The following is a 19,042-nucleotide window of genomic DNA, read 5'->3' as shown; positions in this document are numbered from 1 at the left end:
GTGAAACAGATCAGAGCGTGACACCTGGAGGTGGGTGGAGACAATCACAAAGACAGGTGAAACAGATCAGGGCGTGACACCTGGAGGTGGGTGGAGACAATCACAAAGACAGGTGAAACAGATCAGGGCGTGACACCTGGAGGTGGGTGGAGACAATCACAAAGACAGGTGAAACAGATCAGAGCGTGACACCTGGAGGTGGGTGGAGACAATCACAAAGACAGGTGAAACAGATCAGAGCGTGACACCTGGAGGTGGGTGGAGACAATCACAAAGACAGGTGAAACAGATCAGAGCGTGACACCTGGAGGTGGGTGGAGACAATCACAAAGACAGGTGAAACAGATCAGAGCGTGACACCTGGAGGTGGGTGGAGACAATCACAAAGACAGGTGAAACAGATCAGAGCGTGACAGTGTAAAATATATTTTTAAAGTGTGTATATAATCTGCGTTCAGTCTATTCATCACAATTTACTACTGTGTTCACACAACAAAAGCAACCAGTGCACTATTGCACCTTGAATACTGTAGGTACACACATTGCATTATGAGAATGTTATGTTGCCTGTAAAAATAGTTTTGTTTTAGGTTTCAGGTTCACACTCAACAATTTCTAAAGAGCAAATGTAAAATTAAAATGATACTGAAAACCAAATTAAAGGAATAAACATGCCACTAAATAAAATGATGAGCAACAGGGGGCGTGACTGGCCAATCATAGTGGGTGTGTCTGTCTGTCTTCCATGATGTGGAGCGAGCGCACACACCTCTCTATGGGCACCACCTGGCGTCCTACCTGGGCACCACCTGGCGTCCTACCTGGGCACCACCTGGCGTTCTACCTGGGCACCACCTGGCGTTCTACCTGGGCACCACCTGGCGTTCTACCTGGGCACCACCTGGCTTTCTACCTGGGCACCACCTGGCTTTCTACCTGGGCACCACCTGGGGTTCTACCTGGGCACCACCTGGCGTTCTACCTGGGTACCACCTGGCGTCCTACTTGGGTACCATCTGGCGTTCTACCTGGGCACCACCTGGCATTCTACCTGGGCACCACCTGGCGTTCTACCTGGGCACCACCTGGCGTTCTACCTGTGCACCACCTGGCGTTCTACCTGGGCACCACCTGGCATCCTACCTGGGTACCACCTGGCGTTCTACCTGGGCACCAAGTGGCGTCCTACCTGGGCACCACCTGGCTGACCGGGGTGCCGGCGGTGACAACGGTCGGGTCCAGGACGTCTTTAGTGGGAACCCAGCACCTCTCCTCCGGCCCATAACCCACAGTCAACCAGGTCCTGGAAACCCAAGCCCCATGGTCGAACCCCCAGGAGGCGTCTCACCGTGTATGCTGGCTGACCGTCGATGACACCTAGAAATGGGCCTAGAAACAGAAGACAAAGGCTTGGACAGATGAAATGTTGGGTGAACACGGAGGGTACGGGGTAACAGCAGACGGACAGCAGTGGGACTAAGGACTCTAGCAATGGGGAAAGGACCAATGAAACGGGGGGAAGTTTGTGGGATTCCACCCGGGGGGACAGGTCCCATGTGGACAACCATACCCTGTGCCCGACCCAATAGCGGGGAGCCAGAGTCCGGTGCCGGTCCGCTTGCCGATGATACCCAGAGGTGGTCTTGAGAAGAGCTGCCCGAGCTCTTTTCCAGGTACGCCGACAGCGGCAGATGAACATCTGGGGAACCCATCCACCACCGTCAGCATGGTGGTGTTACCATCTGACGGGGGAAGCCCAGTGACGAAATATGGGAAAAGGGGCGATGAGTGATAGGCAGTGGCTGAAGGAGGCCAGACAGAGCTTGCCGCGGAGTCTTGCTTTGAGCAGACACCATGCATGCGGCGACGAAGGCCGAGGCATCAGGAGCCATGGTGGGCCACCAGAAGCATTGTCGGAGGAAAGCCAGGGTACGACGAGCTCCAGGATGACAGGTAAGCCTGGAGAAGTGAGCCCATTCCAGGACCTGAGGCCGGGCCGAATCAGGAGCGAACAGGGGGCACATTGTGCCTGGGAACGTTGTTTCTTACGGACCAGAGCCTCAATACCCCAAACAACCATAGCCGCCAAACATGAGGCAGGGAGGATGGTCTCAGATTCAGAGGGAGTGGCAGTAGAACTGTACAGATGGGAGAGTGGCCGCGATGTACTCCATGGCCTTGGTCTCAGGATCAGAGGGAGTGGCAGTAGAACTGTACAGATGGGAGAGTGGCCGCGATGTACTCCATGGCCTTGGTCTCAGGATCAGAGGGGGTGGCAGTAGAACTGTACAGATGGGAGAGTGGCCACGATGTACTCCATGGCCTTGGTCTCAGGATCAGACAGGGAAATAACCGGCCTCGAGGTGGTGTGGTGCCTTGGAGGAGGTCAATAGCACAATCGTAAAGGGAGGTAGCACGAGCGTTGCTTAACAAATTGCATTAAAGTCTCCGGCCATTAGGAGCGCCGCCTCTGGGTGAGTGGTTTCCTGTTTACTTATTTTCTTATACAGCTGACTGAGTGTGGTCTTAGTTCCAGCATCTGTCTGTGGTGGTAAATAAACAGCTACGAAAAGTATAGCTGAAAACTCTCTAGGCAAGGAGTGTGGCCTGCAATTTATCACAATATACTCTACCTCAGGCGAGCAAAATCTAGAGACTTCCTTAGATTTCGTGCACCAGTTGTTGTTTACAAATATGCACAGACCCCCCCCCCCCCTCGTGTGCTGTTCTATCCTGCCGGTGCAGCGTGTATCCTGCTAGCTGAATATGCATGTCGTCATTCAGCCACGATTCCGTGAAACATAGGATATTACACTTTTTGATGTCCCGTTGGTAGGATATTTGTGATTGTACCTTGTCTAGTTTATTGTCCAATGATTGCACGTTGGTGAGTAGTATTGACGGTAATGGCAGCTTTCCCACTCGCCTTTTCCTGGTCCTGACCAGGCATCCATCCCTTTGTCCTCTGTACCTGCGTCGCTTCCTCTTGCAAATAACGGGGATGTTGGCCCTGTCTCCTGTTGGAGAATGTCTTGTGTGTTTTGCTTGTTGAAGAAAAAATCCGTGGTGAGTGTCCTGTCCTGATATCCAGAAGCTCTTTTTTGCCGTAAAATACGGTTTCAGAAACGTTATGAACAAAAGAAGTTACAAATAACGTGAAAAAAAACATATAATAGCACAATTGGTTGATCACCTGTAAAACAACTGCCATTTCTTCCAGCGCCATTTTGGTCAGTTGGTCAGTTGGTCAGTTGCCCAGATGGTCAGTTGGTCAGTTGGTCAGTTGGCCAGATGGTCAGTTGATCAGTTGATCAGTTGTTTAGATGGTCAGTTGGTCAGTTGGTCAGTTGTTGGTCAGTCGGTCAGTTGGTCAGATGGTCAGTTGGTCAGTTGTTTAGATGGTCAATTGGTCAGATGGCCAGATGGCCAGTTGGTCAGATGGTCAGTTGGTCAGATGATCAGTTGGTGGTCAGTTGGTCAGATGGTTAGTTGGTCAGTTGTTGGTCGGTTGGCCAGATGGTCAGTTATTGGTCAGTTGTTGGTCAGATGGTTAGTTGGTCAGTTGTTGGTCAGTTGTTGGTCAGTTGTTGGTGGGGTTGTCGGATAGTCCATCGGTCAGTTGGTTAGGTGGTCAGTTGGTCAGTTGTTGGTCAGTTTGTCCGTTGGTGGTCAGTTGGCCAGATGGTTAGTTGGTCAGTTGGTCAGTTGTTGGTCAGTTGGTAGTCGGATGGTCAGATGGTCAATTGGTCAGATGGTCAGTTGGTGGTCAGTTGATGGTCAGATGGTCAGTTGGTCAGATAGTTTGCCCCCAGTGATGCATTGTGCAGACCTCACTAGTCTCTGGAGAGCCTTACAGTTGTACGGCAACTGCAGAGCAGGGGGTGATACAACCCGGCAGGATGCTCTCGATCTGTAAAAGTTTGTGAGTGTTTTTGGCGCTGCAGCGCCTTCTTCACGGTGCTGTCTGTGGACCAATTCAGTTTGTCCGTGATGTGTTGGCCGAGGAACTTAAAACATTCCACCTTCTCCACTACTGTCCCGTCTATGTGGATAGGGGGCTGCTCCCTCTGCTGTTTCCTGAAGTCCACAATCATCTCCTTTGTTTAGTTGACATTGAGTGTGAGGTTATTTTCCTGACACCACACTATGAGGGCCCTCACCTCCTCCCTGTAGGCCGTCTCGTCGTTGTTGGTAATCAAGCCTACCACTGTAGTGTCGTCTGCAAACTTGATGATTGAGTTGGAGGCGTGCGTGGCCACACAGTCGTGGGTGAACAGGGAGTACAGGAGAGGGCTGAGAACGCACCCTTGTGGGGCCCCAGTCTTGAGGATCAGCGGAGTGGAGATGTTGTTACCTACCACCTGGGGGCGGCCCGTCAGGAAGTCCAGGACCCAGTTGCACAGTGCGGAGTCGAGAACCAGGGTCTCGAGCTTGATGACGAGTTTGGAGGGTGCTAAATGCTGAGCTGTAGTCGATGAACAGCATTTTTACATAGGTATTTCTCTTGTCCAGATGGGTTAGGGCAGTGTGCAGTGTGATTGCGATTGCATTGTCTGTGGACCTGTTGGGGCGGTAAGCAAATTGGAGTGGGTCTAGTGTGACAAGTATAGTGGAGGTGATATGGTCCTTGAGTAGCCTCTCAAAGCACTTCATGATGACGGAAGTGAGTGCTACGGGGCGATAGTCATTTAGCTCAGTTACCTTCACTTTCTTGGGAACAGGAACAATGGTGGCCCTCTTGAAGCACGTGGGAACAGCAGACTGGGATAAGGATTGATTGAATATGTCCTTAAACACACCAGCCAGCTGGTCTGCGCATGCTCTGAGGACGCGGCTGGGATACCGTCTGGCCCGGCAGCCTTGTGAGGGTTAACATGTTTAAATGTTTTACTCACGTCTGCTGCAGTGAAGGAGCGCCTGCAGGTTTTGGTAGCGGCCCGTGTCAGTGGCACTGTGTTGCCCTTTGTGTGTGTTCGTGTGTGTGTGTGTGTCCTCTCTAAGAGCTTCTTAAAGTCAGTGCCGAGGACCAGAAAGTGACCCATATGAGAGAGGTGCACTCAGCTATACCCTCCTGTGCAATGGTCCCCAACTTTTCCTGAATCAAGATCACTTCCTGAGTCTTTGCAACATTAACCAATTAAAACCAGTTCTGTAGCAGTGAGGTTTGTAGTAGACTATAGGTCCAATGCATTATCACTGCAGATTGGCTATGATTGAAATGCCCTGCTAATGCTGTTCTTAACAGACCATTTAGAAATTATATTTACCACATGTAGATATATGATCACCCTGGTAATATAATTCATAATTTATAGATCATTTGTGTATATCAATGATGTTGCTCTTGCTGCGGGCGATTCCCTGATCCACCTCTACGCAGACGACACCATTCTATATACTTTCGGCCCGTCTTTGAACACTGTGCTATCTAACCTCCAAACAAGCTTCAATGCCATACAACACTCCTTCCGTGGCCTCCAACTGCTCTTAAACGCTAGTAAAACCAAATGCATGCTTTTCAACCGGTCGCTGCCTGCACCCGCATGCCCGACTAGCATCACCACCCTGGATGGTTCCGACCTAGAATATGTGGACGTCTATAAGTACCTAGGTGTCTGGCTAGACTGCAAACTCTCCTTCCAGACTCATATCAAACATCTCCAATCGAAAATCAAATCAAGAGTCGGCTTTCTATTCCGCAACAAAGCCTCCTTCACTCACGCCGCCAAGCTTACCCTAGTAAAACTGACTATCCTACCGATCCTCGACTTCGGCGATGTCATCTACAAAATGGCTTCCAACACTCTACTCAGCAAACTGGATGCAGTCTATCACAGTGCCATCCGTTTTGTCACTAAAGCACCTTATACCACCCACCACTGCGACTTGTATGCTCTAGTCGGCTGGCCCTCGCTACATATTCGTCGCCAGACCCACTGGCTCCAGGTCATCTACAAGTCCATGCTAGGTAAAGCTCCGCCTTATCTCAGCTCACTGGTCACGATGGCAACACCCATCCGTAGCACGCGCTCCAGCAGGTGTATCTCACTGATCATCCCTAAATCCAACACCTCATTTGGCCGCCTTTCGTTCCAGTACTCTGCTGCCTGTGACTGGAACGAATTGCAAAAATCGCTGAAGTTGGAGACTTTTATCTCCCTCACCAACTTCAAACATCAGCTATCTGAGCAGCTAACCGATCGCTGCAGCTGTACATAGTCTATTGGTAAATAGCCCACCCTTTTTCACCTACCTCATCCCCATACTGTTTTTATTTATTTACTTTTCTGCTCTTTTGCACACCAATATCTCTACCTGTACATGACCATCTGATCATTCATCACTCCAGTGTTAATCTGCAAAATTGTAATTATTTGCCTCATGCCTTTTGCACACATTGTATATAGACTCCCCCTTTGGTTTCTACTGTGTTATTGACTTGTTAATTGTTTACTCCATGTGTAACTCTTTGTTGTCTGCTCACACTGCTATGCTTTATCTTGGCCAGGTCGCAGTTGCAAATGAGAACTTGTTCTCAACTAGCCTACCTGGTTAAATAAAGGTGTTCTCAACTAGCCTACCTGGTTAAATAAAGGTGTTCTCAACTGGCCTCCCTGGTTAAATAAAGGTTAAATATATATATATATTTTTTAATAAATAGATGTTGTATTACTGGTGAGGCATAATAATTCGCTTTTTTTACTGGACTGATGGTCAGTCTGAGGGGAGGTGAGACCTGCCTCTCACCTGTCTAAAGGACACTGTCCCTCCGCTCTCTCCACTGAGAAAAGGGGACAGTCTTCCAGCTGATGGTCAGTCTGAGGGGAGGGAGCAGAGGTGAGGCTGCCTCTCACCTGTCTAAAGGACACTTTCCCTCCGCTCTCTCCACTGAGAAAAGGGGACAGTCTTCCAGCTGATCCCAACTTAAGTCGCACACATTATTTCTGACCACACGAACCAATTCGTGTTGTTACTGACCAGAGAAATATAAATAATCCTCGATATTAAACAAGAGACAAGATGCTAATAATAACAACACAAGCTTATGGGAACACATTGTATTACATTACAGCTGCAGTGCAGGTTGTATTCATTCATTACAACTGCAGACCTGGTTGTAGCTGGTTGTAGCGTGAGTGGAAGTAGGGTACATTTTATGGCTTATAAAACTGTTGAACAAAGTGACTCCTAAAAACAGCAGCTCTTTGCTGTATTTGTTGATTAGTCGTGGATTTAAAAGATTTGAAATCTCACAGTATCAACTCTGCTGTGCTTTCAAGTCTTCTTTTTACAGTCTATGTCTCGAGGAAATCATGCAGACACGGTAATCTGAGCTATCTGATTGGCCAGCGGTAGGCCTATAGGTGCACTTCAAATCAAATCTAAATCAAATCAAATCAAATTTTATTTGTCACATACACATGGTTAGCAGATGTTAATGCGAGTGTAGCGAAATGCTTGTGCTTCTAGTTCCGACAATGCAGTAATAATGAACAAGTAATCTAACTAACAATTCCAAAAAAAACTACTGTCTTATACACAGTGTAAGGGGATAAAGAATATGTACATAAGGATATATGAATGAGTGATGGTACAGAGCAGCATAGGCAAGATACAGTAGATGATATCGAGTACAGTATATACATATGAGATGAGTATGTAAACAAAGTGGCATAGTTAAAGTGACTAGTGATACATGTATTACATAAGGATGCAGTCGATGATATAGAGTACAGTATCTACGTATGCATATGAGATGAATAATGTAGGGTAAGTAACATTATATAAGGTAGCATTGTTTAAAGTGGCTAGTGATATATTTACATCATTTCCCATCAATTCCCATGATTAAAGTGGCTGGAGTAGAGTCAGTGTCATTGACAGTGTGTTGGCAGTAGCCACTCAATGTTAGTGGTGGCTGTTTAACAGTCTGATGGCCTTGAGATAGAAGCTGTTTTTCAGTCTCTCGGTCCCAGCTTTGATGCACCTGTACTGACCTCCCCTTCTGGATGACAGCGGGGTGAACAGGCAGTGGCTCGGGTGGTTGATGTCCTTGATGATCTTTATGGCCTTCCTGTAGCATCGGGTGGTGTAGGTGTCCTGGAGGGCAGGTAGTTTGCCCCCGGTGATGCGTTGTGCAGACCTCACTACCCTCTGGAGAGCCTTACGGTTGAGGGCGGTGCAGTTGCCATACCAGGCGGTGATACAGCCCGCCAGGATGCTCTCGATTGTGCATCTGTAGAAGTTTGTGAGTGCTTTTGGTGACAAGCCAAATTTCTTCAGCCTCCTGAGGCTGAAGAGGCGCTGCTGTGCCTTCCTCACGATGCTGTCTGTGTGAGTGGACCAATTCAGTTTGTCTGTGATGTGTATGCCGAGGAACTTAAAACTTGCTACCCTCTCCACTACTGTTCCATCGATGTGGATGGGGGGGTGTTCCCTCTACTGTTTCCTGAAGTCCACAATCATCTCCTTAGTTTTGTTGACGTTGAGTGTGAGGTTATTTTCCTGACACCACACTCCGAGGGCCCTCACCTCCTCCCTGTAGGCCGTCTCGTCGTTGTTGGTAATCAAGCCTACCACTGTTGTGTCATCCGCAAACTTGATGATTAGTAATGCCTTGTAGATGGACCAGTCGATCGGCAGGTTGGTAACCACCTCGCCTGGCAGTGCAGAGAGCTGATCCACTGTCCTGGTCATCTGTTTTATAGTTTCTGTTCTGCTTCCCTGCGTGGCTAGTACAGATATACACTGAGTGTCCAAAACATTAGGAACACCTTCCTAATATAGAGTTGCACCTCCTTTTGCCCTCCGAACAGCCTCAATTCATCGGGGCATGGGACTCTACAAGGTGTTGAAAGTTTTCTACAGGGATGCTGGTCCAATGTTGACTCCAATTCTTCCCACAGTTGTGTCAAGTTGTCTGGATGTCCTTTGGGTGGTGGACCATTCTTTTTACAAATGACAAAACTGTTGAGCTACGTCTGGTCAACATATGTCAAATTTAGTCGATGAATTCAAATTGATGGTTTTATGAATCTAGGTTTTATTTGAGTTTTTATGTTCTGGTGTTTGTATTTTTAGTCTCCTTCGCTCCTCTGTGCTGTGTGCATTTCCCCATTTACACTAGAGATCTGTAAATAATGATGAGATGCACGTCTCCTCCATAACAATAGGAGTCGTCCCAAAGGCAGGAAGGCAGGCGACAAGCTCAGGCCCAAAATAAACCCACAGAAACGCATTGGCCTTATTTTGGATATATTTTATCTTTGCCTCTTCATCTATGGTTTACACACACCAATCCCCTCCCCTGCCTCTCACACCAAGCCCCTCCCCCTGCTTCTCACGCCAAGCCCCTCCCCCTGCTTCACACGCCAAGCCCCTCCCCCTGCTTCTCACGCCAAGCCCCTCCCCCTGCTTCTCACGCCAAGCCCCTCCCCCTGCCTCTCACGCCAAGCCCCTCCCCCTCACACCAAGCCCCTCCTCCTACCTCTCACGCCAAGCCCCTGCCCCTGCTTCACACGCCAAGCCCCACCCCCTGCTTCACACGCAAAGACCCTCCCCCTTCTCCCGCCAACATAGTTGAGAAATCAAATCTTCCTCTCTGACTAGCGGTTGCAACTCTTTATTTGCTGTTGAGGATTCTGGAAAATGGATATTCAGTTTGTTGTGCCATTGGTGTATATTACTATTCAACTGTTACCCCTTGTTAGCTAGAAAATAGGTCCAAGCTGGCTCAACTGTTATACCTTGTTAGCTAGAAAATAGGTCCAAGCTGGCTCAACTGTTATACTGCTCAACACAGAATATGGGCATTTGCACACTTCCTTAGAAATCGTTAGCTAAATAAAATGATATTTTCTCCTATGTTCAGTTGTATTCTTTATACTTTAAAAAATGGTTTTCCAAAACCTTTTTATAGTTCTGTACCCCTTCAAACATTAACCCTCCAGCTGCGTACCCCCTTTAGCACCAGGGTCAGCGCACTCTCAAATGTTGTTTTTTGCCATTATTGTAAGCCTGCCACACACGCACTATACGATACATTTATTAAATATAAGAATCAGAAACCCGGCTTGTGGGAAGTGACTGTTATACCTTGTTAGCTAGCAAATAGGTCCAAGCTGGCTCAACTGTTATACCTTGTTAGCTAGCAAATAGGTCCAAGCTGGCTCAACTGTTATACCTTGTTAGCTAGCAAATAGGTCCAAGCTGGCTCAACTGTTATACCTTGTTAGCTAGAAAATAGGTCCAAGCTGGCTCAACTGTTATACCTTGTTAGCTAGCAAATAGGTCCAAGCTGGCTCAACTGTTATACCTTGTTAGCTAGCAAATAGGTCCAAGCTGGCTCAACTGTTATACCTTGTTAGCTAGCAAATAGGTCCAAGCTGGCTCAACTGTTATACCTTGTTAGCTAGCAAATAGGTCCAAGCTGGCTCAACTGTTATACCTTGTTAGCTAGCAAATAGGTCCAAGCTGGCTCAACTGTTATACCTTGTTAGCTAGCAAATAGGTCCAAGCTGGCTCAACTGTTATACCTTGTTAGCTAGCAAATAGGTCCAAGCTGGCTCAACTGTTATACCTTGTTAGCTAGAAAATAGGTCCAAGCTGGCTCAACTGTTATACCTTGTTAGCTAGAAAATAGGTCCAAGCTGGCTCAACTGTTATACCTTGTTAGCTAGCAAATAGGTTCAAGCTGGCTCAACTGTTATACCTTGTTAGCTAGCAAATAGGTCCAAGCTGGCTCAACTGTTATACCTTGTTAGCTAGCAAATAGGTCCAAGCTGGCTCAACTGTTATACCTTGTTAGCTAGCAAATAGGTCCAAGCTGGCTCAACTGTTATACCTTGTTAGCTAGCAAATAGGTCCAAGCTGGCTCAACTGTTATACCTTGTTAGCTAGCAAATAGGTCCAAGCTGGCTCAACTGTTATACCTTGTTAGCTAGCAAATAGGTCCAAGCTGGCTCAACTGTTATACCTTGTTAGCTAGTAAATGGATCCAAGCTGGCTCAACTTGAAATATAAAGATTAGCTGGCTACTCACGAGCACGTGGGCTTGAGAGGCTGTTGATGAGACCTGTGTTCATGTCCTATAGCCTAATTCCTGCTACAATTAAAGGTCAAATACACTGAATTTCAAACAATAAGCAATAATCAGGACTTAGTTATACCTAGGATAAATATAAGCCTTCCACAACAATCAGACCCACTAATATTCAAATTATTTTATCAAAATAGTTTAACCTGCTTTTTTTTGCAATAAACACTAATCTGGCTTTTAATTCTGTTTTTGAAAATGCCTTTTTTTGTTTCAAATGCAACCAGAACCATGCATTATGCACATTCAATAATAATGACAGCTTCTTGTTCAATAAAGCTTATTTTGATTTTTAAAAAATACAAAAATTGAGATATAGAGTACCAGCAAAAAGTTTGGACACAAAATCCAGGGGTTTTCTTTATTTTTACTATTTTCTACATTGTAGAACAACAGTTAAGAAATCAAAACTATGAAATAAGACATATGGCGATCATGTAGTAACCAAATAAAGTGTTAAACAAAGTAGCCACCCTTTGCCTTGATGACAGCTGCCTTGCAAACTCTTGGCATTCTCTCAACCAGTTTCATGAGGTAGTCACCGGGAATGCATTTTAATTAACAGGTGTGCCTTGTTATAAGTGAATTTGTGGGTTTTCTTTCCTTCTTATTGTTTGAGCCAATCAGTTGTGTTGTGACAAGGTAGGTATACAGAAGAGAGTCCTGTTTGGTAAAAGACCAAGTCCATATTATGGCAAGAAAATCTAAAATAAGCAAAGAGAAACGACAATCCATCATTACTTTATGATATGGTCAGTCAATGCGGACAATTTCTAAAACTTTGAAAGTTTCTTCAATTGCAGTCATAAAAACCATCAAGCGCTATGATGAAACTGGCTCTCATGAGGGCAGCCACAAAAAAGGAAGACCCAGAGTTACCTCTGCTGCAGAGGATAAGTTTATTAAATCAAATCACATTTTATTACTATTTTTTACTATTTTCTACAGTACATCGTAAAATAACACTGAAGACATCAAAAATATGAAATAACACATATGGAATCATGTAGTAACCAAAAAAGTGTTAAACAAATCAAAATATATTTTACATTTGGATTCTTCAAATAGCCAGCCTTTGCCTTGATGACAGCTTTGCAAACTCTTGGCATTCTCTCAACCAGCTTCATGAGGTAGTCACCTGGAATGAATTTCATTAACAGGTGTGCTTTCTTAAAAGTTATTTTGTGGAATTTCTTCTTAATGCGTTTGAGCTAAACAGTTGTGTTGTGACAAGGTGTGTGGTGGAGGGGGGGGGGGGGGTATACAGAAGATAGCCCTATTTGGTAAAAGACCAAGTCCATATTATGGCAAGAACAGCTCAAATAAGCAAAGAGAGACGACAGTCCATCATTACTTTATGACATGAAGGTCAGTCAATATGGAACATTTCAAGAACTTTGAGAGTTTCTTCAAGTGCAGTCGCAAAAATCATCAAGCACTATGATGGAACTGGATCTCATGAGGACCGCCACAGGAAAGGAAGACCCTGAGTTACCTGTCTCTCATGAGGACCGCCACAGGAATGGAAGACCCAGAGTTACCTCTGCTGCAGAGGATACGTTCATTGGAGTTACAAACCTCATAAATTGCAGCCCAAATAAATTCTTAACAGAGTTTAATTAACAGACACATCTCAACATCAACTGTTCAGAGGAGAAAATAAAGACCTTCATGGTCAAATTGCTGCAAAGGAACCACTACTAAAGGACACCAATAAGAAGAAGACATTTGCTTGGGCCAAGAAGCGCGAGCAACGGACATAAGACCGTTGGAAATGTGTTCTTTGATCTGGAGTCCAAATTTGAGATTTTTGGTTCCAACCGCTGCGTCTTTGTGAGACGCTTCGAACCATAAAGCATGAAGGAGGTGGTGCTATGGTGTGGGGGTGCTTTGCTGGTGACACTGTCTGGGATTTATTTAGAATTCAAGGCACACTTAACCAGATTGGCTACCACAGAATTCTGCAACGATACGCCATCCCATCTGGTTTGTGATTAGTGGGACTATCATTTGTTTTTCAACAGGACATTGACCCAACACACTTCTAGGCTGTGTAAGGACTATTTTACCAAGAAGGAGAGTGATGGAGTGCTGCATCAGATAACCTGGCCTCCACAATCCCCCGACATCAACCAAATTGAGATGGTTTGGGATGAGTCGGACCGCAGAGTGAAGGAAAAGCAGCCAACAAGTGTTCAGCATACAGTATGTGGGAACTCCTTCAAGACTGTTGGAAAAGCATTCCAGGTGACTACCACATGAAGCTGGTTGAGAGAATGCCAAGAGTGTGCAAAGCTGTCATCAAGACAAAGGGTGGCTACTTTGAAGAATCTAAAATATATTTAGATTTGTTTAACACTTTATTTGGCGACTACATGATTCCATAGGTTTGATGTCATCACTATTATTCTACAATTTTGAAATGAGTAAAAATAAAGAAAACCCCTTGAATGAGTAGGTGTGTCCAAACGTTTGACTGGTACTGTATACTGAGAATTGCCCATAAGTAAAAAAATAATGCCGATATGATTTTTAGGCCATATCGCCCAGCCCTATGTTGAGTGTGACAAATCTAGCAGCGTTGCAGTTCTTAAACCAGTGTGCCTGGCAACTACCAAAGGCACTTCAATCTTTTGCCTTGCCTATTCACCCTCTGAATGGCACACAAACACAAAAAATACTTCTTTAACCTCTTTCTCCTCCCCGATTTAAAGTGGATTTAACAAGTGACATCAAATAAGGGATCATCGCTTTCACCTGGTCAGTCTGTCATGGAAAGAGGATGTGTTCAGAGGAAGGCCCTAAAACTTACCAAAGACCCCAGCCACCCTAGTCATAGACTGTTCTCTCTGCTACCACCACACTAGTCATAGACTGTTCTCTCTGCTACCGCCACGCTAGTCATAGACTGTTCTCTCTGCTACCGCCACACTAGTCATAGACTGTTCTCTCTGCTACAGCCACCCCAGTCATAGACGGTTCTCTCTGCTACTGCACGGCAAGCGGTACCGGAGCGCCAGGTCTTGGTCCATGAGGCTTCTAAACAGCTTCTACCCCCAAGCCATAAACTCCTGAACACCTAATCAACAGCTACCCAGACTATTTGCATTGCCCCCCCCCCCCTTTTACACCGCTGCTACTCTCTGTTGTCATCATCTATGCATAGTCACTTAAATAACTCTTCCTTATACACTTTACCCCAACCCGGTGCCCCCAGGACATTGACTCTGTACCGGTACCCCCTGTATATAGCCTCCACATTGACTCTGTTCCGGTACCCCCCCTGTATATAGACTCCACATTGACTCTGTACCGATACCTCCTGTATATAGCCTCCACATTGACTCTGTACCGGTACCCCCTGTATATAGCCTCCACATTGACTCTGTACCGATACCTCCTGTATATAGCCTCCACATTGACTCTGTACCGGTACCCCCTGTATATGGCCTCCACATTGACTCTGTACCGATACCTCCTGTATATAGCCTCCACATTGACTCTGTACCGGTATCCCCTGTATATAGTCTTTTTTAAATCTGCATTGTTGGTTACGGCCTTGTAATTTCACTATCAGGTGACTAATAAAATGTTATTTGATGTGTTGTTGTGTTGGTTGGGTGGTTGGTTGGTGTGTTGTTGTGTTGGTGTGTTGGTGTGTTGGTTGGTTGGTTGGTTGGTTGGTTGGTGTGTTGGTTGGTTGGTTGTTTGCTTGCTTGGTGTGTTGGTGTGTTGGTTGGTGTATTGGTTGGTGTGTTGTTGTGTTGGTTGTTGTGTTGGTTGGTGTGTTGGTTGGTTGTTGTGTTGATTGGTTGGTAGGTTGGTTGGTAGGTGTGTTGGTTGGTTGTTGTGTTGATTGGTTGGTAGGTGTGTTGGTTGGTGTGTTGGTTGGTGTGTTGGTTGGTGTGTTGGTTGGTGTGTTGGTAGGTGTGTTGGTTGGTGTGTTGGTTGGTATGTGTGTTGGTTGGTGGGTTGGTGTGTTTGTTTGTTGGTGTGTTGGTTGGTGTCTTGGTTGGTGTGTTGGTTGGTTGTTGTGTTGATTGGTTGGTAGGTTGGTTGGTAGGTGTGTTGGTTGGTTGTTGTGTTGATTGGTTGGTAGGTGTGTTGGTTGGTGTGTTGGTTGGTGTGTTGGTTGGTGTGTTGGTAGGTGTGTTGGTTGGTGCGTTGGTTGGTGTGTTGGTATGTTGGTTGGTGTGTTGGTTGGTATGTGTGTTGGTTGGTGGGTTGGTGTGTTTGTTTGTTGGTGTGTTGGTTGGTGTCTTGGTTGGTGTGTTGGTGTGTTAGTTGGTTGGTTGGTTGGTGTGTTGGTTGGTGTGTTGGTTGGTATGTTGGTTGGTTGGTTGGCTTAGGGCGGAGAGAGTGAACATTCTAGTGTTCTAAACTTTCACACCTGGGAAAGTACAACCTTCTCACGGAGACACACTAAACATGACCTCACTAGTTTAACCTTTAAACTTTCTGTTGAGTTCAACCAAAAGATGAAACTTCCTATCCTATATGCTCAATGCCACACAGCTACTACAGCAGCAGTCACTTGTCTTGTAGATATTGCACATAGTATTATTACTAACATCTGACAAAGACTAACCTTGTGATTGCTTTATACCTCGCTTTATGTCTCTCTCTAATGTCAATATGCCTTGTATACTGTTGTTTAGGATAGTTATCATTAATTTAGTTTACTGCGGAGCCCCTAGTCCCACTCTACATGCCTCAGATTCCTCCTTTGTCCCACCTCCCACACATGCGCTGACCTCACCCAGTATAACCAGCGTGTCCAGAGGTGCAACCTCTCTCATCATCATCCAGTGCCTGGGCTTACCTCCGCTGTACCCGCACCCCACCATACCCCTGTCTGCACATTATGCCCTGAATCTATTGTACCATGCCCAGAAATCTGCTCCTTTTATTCTCTGTCCCCAACGCACTAGACGACCAGTTTTGATAGCCTTTAGCCGTACCCTCAACCTACTCCTCCTCTATTCCTCTGGTGATGTAGAGGTTAACCCAGGCCCTGCGTGTCTCCAGGCACTCTCATTTGTTGACTTCTGTAATCGAAAAAGCCTTGGTTTCATGCATGTTAACATCAGAAGCCTCCTCCCTAAGTTTGTTTCACTCACTGCGCACACTGCCAACCCAGATGCCCTTCCGTGTCTGAATCCTGGTTTAGGAAGACCTCCAACAATTCTGAGATTTCCATCCCCAACTACAACATTTTCCATCAAGATAGAACTTCCAAAGGGGGAGGAGTTACAATCTACTGCAGAGATAGCCTGCAAAGATCTGTCATACTTTCCAGGTCTATGCCCAAACAGTTCGAGCTTCTAATGAAAACAATTAATTTCTCCAGAAATAAGTCTCACACTGTTGCTGCCTGTTATAGACCCCCCTCAGCTCCCAGCTGTGCCCTGGACACTATATGTGAATTGATTGCCCCTCATCTATCTTCAGAGTTCGTTCTGTTAGGTGACCTAAACTGGGATATGCTTAACACCCCAGCAGTCCTACAGTCTAAGCTAGATGCCCTCAATCTCACACAAATTATCAAGGAACCCATCAGGTACACTAAATCCGTAAACATGGGCACCCTCATAGATATTATCCTGACCAACTTTTCTACTGAGATTCAGGCTCTCCTAATATGGACACCGTGCAGGTCTACTGAGATTCAGGCTCTCCTAATATGGACACCGTGCAGGTCTACTGAGATTCAGGCTCTCCTAATATGGACACCGTGCAGGTCTACTGAGATTCAGGCTCTCCTAATATGGACACCGTGCAGGTCTACTGAGATTCAGGCTCTCCTAATATGGACACCATACAGCTCCACATATTCTCCAGTATTAAAGAAGAGTTAGTTGTTTAGTAACAAAACTGATGTGTGTGCAAATATGGGGCAAAACAGACAAGGTTGACTTAGACTTTTGACAAACTAGATTTTGTCACCAAATGTTTATTGAAAACATAAATACATTTGCACAATGAGCACTTGTCTCTCAAATACATGGTTACAGTTGTTGGTTAGCTAGCTAGCAAATTTTTTGCCATATTAGCATAGACATGACATCAGTCAAAACAAGACATAGTATCAATAACAAGATAAAACGAGCTGAAATGAGCCACCTAGAATTCCCCACATGGAAGATTCTTGTCAACGTTGCTAGCTATCTGACTGTCCAGAAATCACAACAAGGCATACCTTGCGGACACATCGCTGCGAGCTCGCCAGCCAACCCATCTATGGATATATATCAGTTAAATGGGCAAAATGCACCAAGGAATTGATCAATAATGTTTAGTGTGAATACAAAACAACTAAAGTACACTTTTAATCTCTAATAGAATGCAACATTAAAAATGCATCCTGAATGACAGCCTATTCATATAGTGCATGTAGTGCACTATTGTGGGCTCCCCATGGCCTGTGGTCTAAAGTAGTACACTATTATACAGAAAAGGGTGTCATTTGGGACTGAGAATTAGGCAGTGACTGTCTGTTTTTGGTGACCCTTGACCTAAGAAGAAGTCAGCGAGCGTCATACAGCACGATGACGTCAGAGATATGGACCCCTTTTCTCAGCGCACTACTTTTGACCAGGGCCAATAGGATAGAGCACTACTTTTGACCAGGGCCAATAGGATAGAGCACTACTTTTGACCAGGGTCAATAGGATAGAGCACTACTTTTGACCAGGGCCAATAGGATAGAGCACTACTTTTGACCCGGGCCAATAGGATAGAGCACTACTTTTGACCAGGGCCAATAGGATAGAGCACTACTTTTGACCAGGGCCAATAGGATAGAGCACTACTTTTGACCAGGGCCAATAGGATAGAGCACTACTTTTGACCAGGGTCAATAGGATAGAGCACTACTTTTGACCAGGGCCAATAGGATAGTGCACTACTTTGACCAGGGCCATTAGGGGCTCTCGTAAAAAATAGTTTAATATAGTGGAATAGGGTGCCATTTGGGATGCAACGATACTGTCACTTCAGAAACGTTGGTGCTTTTTGTCATTACATTTGGGAAATATGGCAGGTAGCTTTCTGAGGAAATAATCAATGATTGTTACGACCACAGATTGTTTACTGGTTATATATAAACTTGATTAATGTAGGAGTGTATAGCAACACCGAAATCAAATGATCTGGGCCTGTAGGTAACTAATGTCACAGAACAAGCTATTTAAATGAATTGCTAATTTATTTAACTCGCTAAAAAGTGCATCCAACGATTAAAATCCTGTCCTGGTTTGATTGCTAGCTAGCTATTAAAGTTAACACAATTGATTCTACATAGAGCTGACGTTGTTCACTAACAATTAGCTTACATAACAGAGCAGGCTTTGCTAGCGCTACCATTTGACTAACTAAATGCTAAAGGTTGGCATAATAATATAACACAAACCTATCACAAGCTGATAGCCTACCACAAGCTGATAGCCTACCACAAGCTGATAGCCCGTAACAAGCTGATAGCCCGTAACAAGCTGATAGCCCGTAACAAGCTGATAGCCTAACGCAAGCTGATAGCCTAACGCAAGCTGATAGCCTACCACAAGCTGATAGCCCGTAACAAGCTGATAGCCCGTAACAAGCTGATAGCCCCGTAACAAGCTGATAGCCCGTAACAAGCTGATAGCCTAACGCAAGCTGATAGCCCGTAACAAGCTGATAGCCCGTAACAAGCTGATAGCCCGTAACAAGCTGATAGCCCCGTAACAAGCTGATAGCCCGTAACAAGCTGATAGCCTAACGCAAGCTGATAGCCTACCACAAGCTGATAGCCCGTAACAAGCTGATAGCCCGTAACAAGCTGATAGCCCGTAACAAGCTGATAGCCCGTAACAAGCTGATAGCCCATAACAAGCTGATAGCCTAACGCAAGCTGATAGCCTAACGCAAGCTGATAGCCCGTAACAAGCTGATAGCCCGTAACAAGCT

This window comes from Oncorhynchus kisutch, linkage group LG17, assembly GCF_002021735.2.
Source record: "Oncorhynchus kisutch isolate 150728-3 linkage group LG17, Okis_V2, whole genome shotgun sequence".
In the NCBI taxonomy this organism is placed as follows: Eukaryota; Metazoa; Chordata; class Actinopteri; order Salmoniformes; family Salmonidae; genus Oncorhynchus; species Oncorhynchus kisutch.
The sequence above is the reverse complement of the archived record's forward strand: the minus strand, read 5'-3'. Positions refer to the sequence as shown.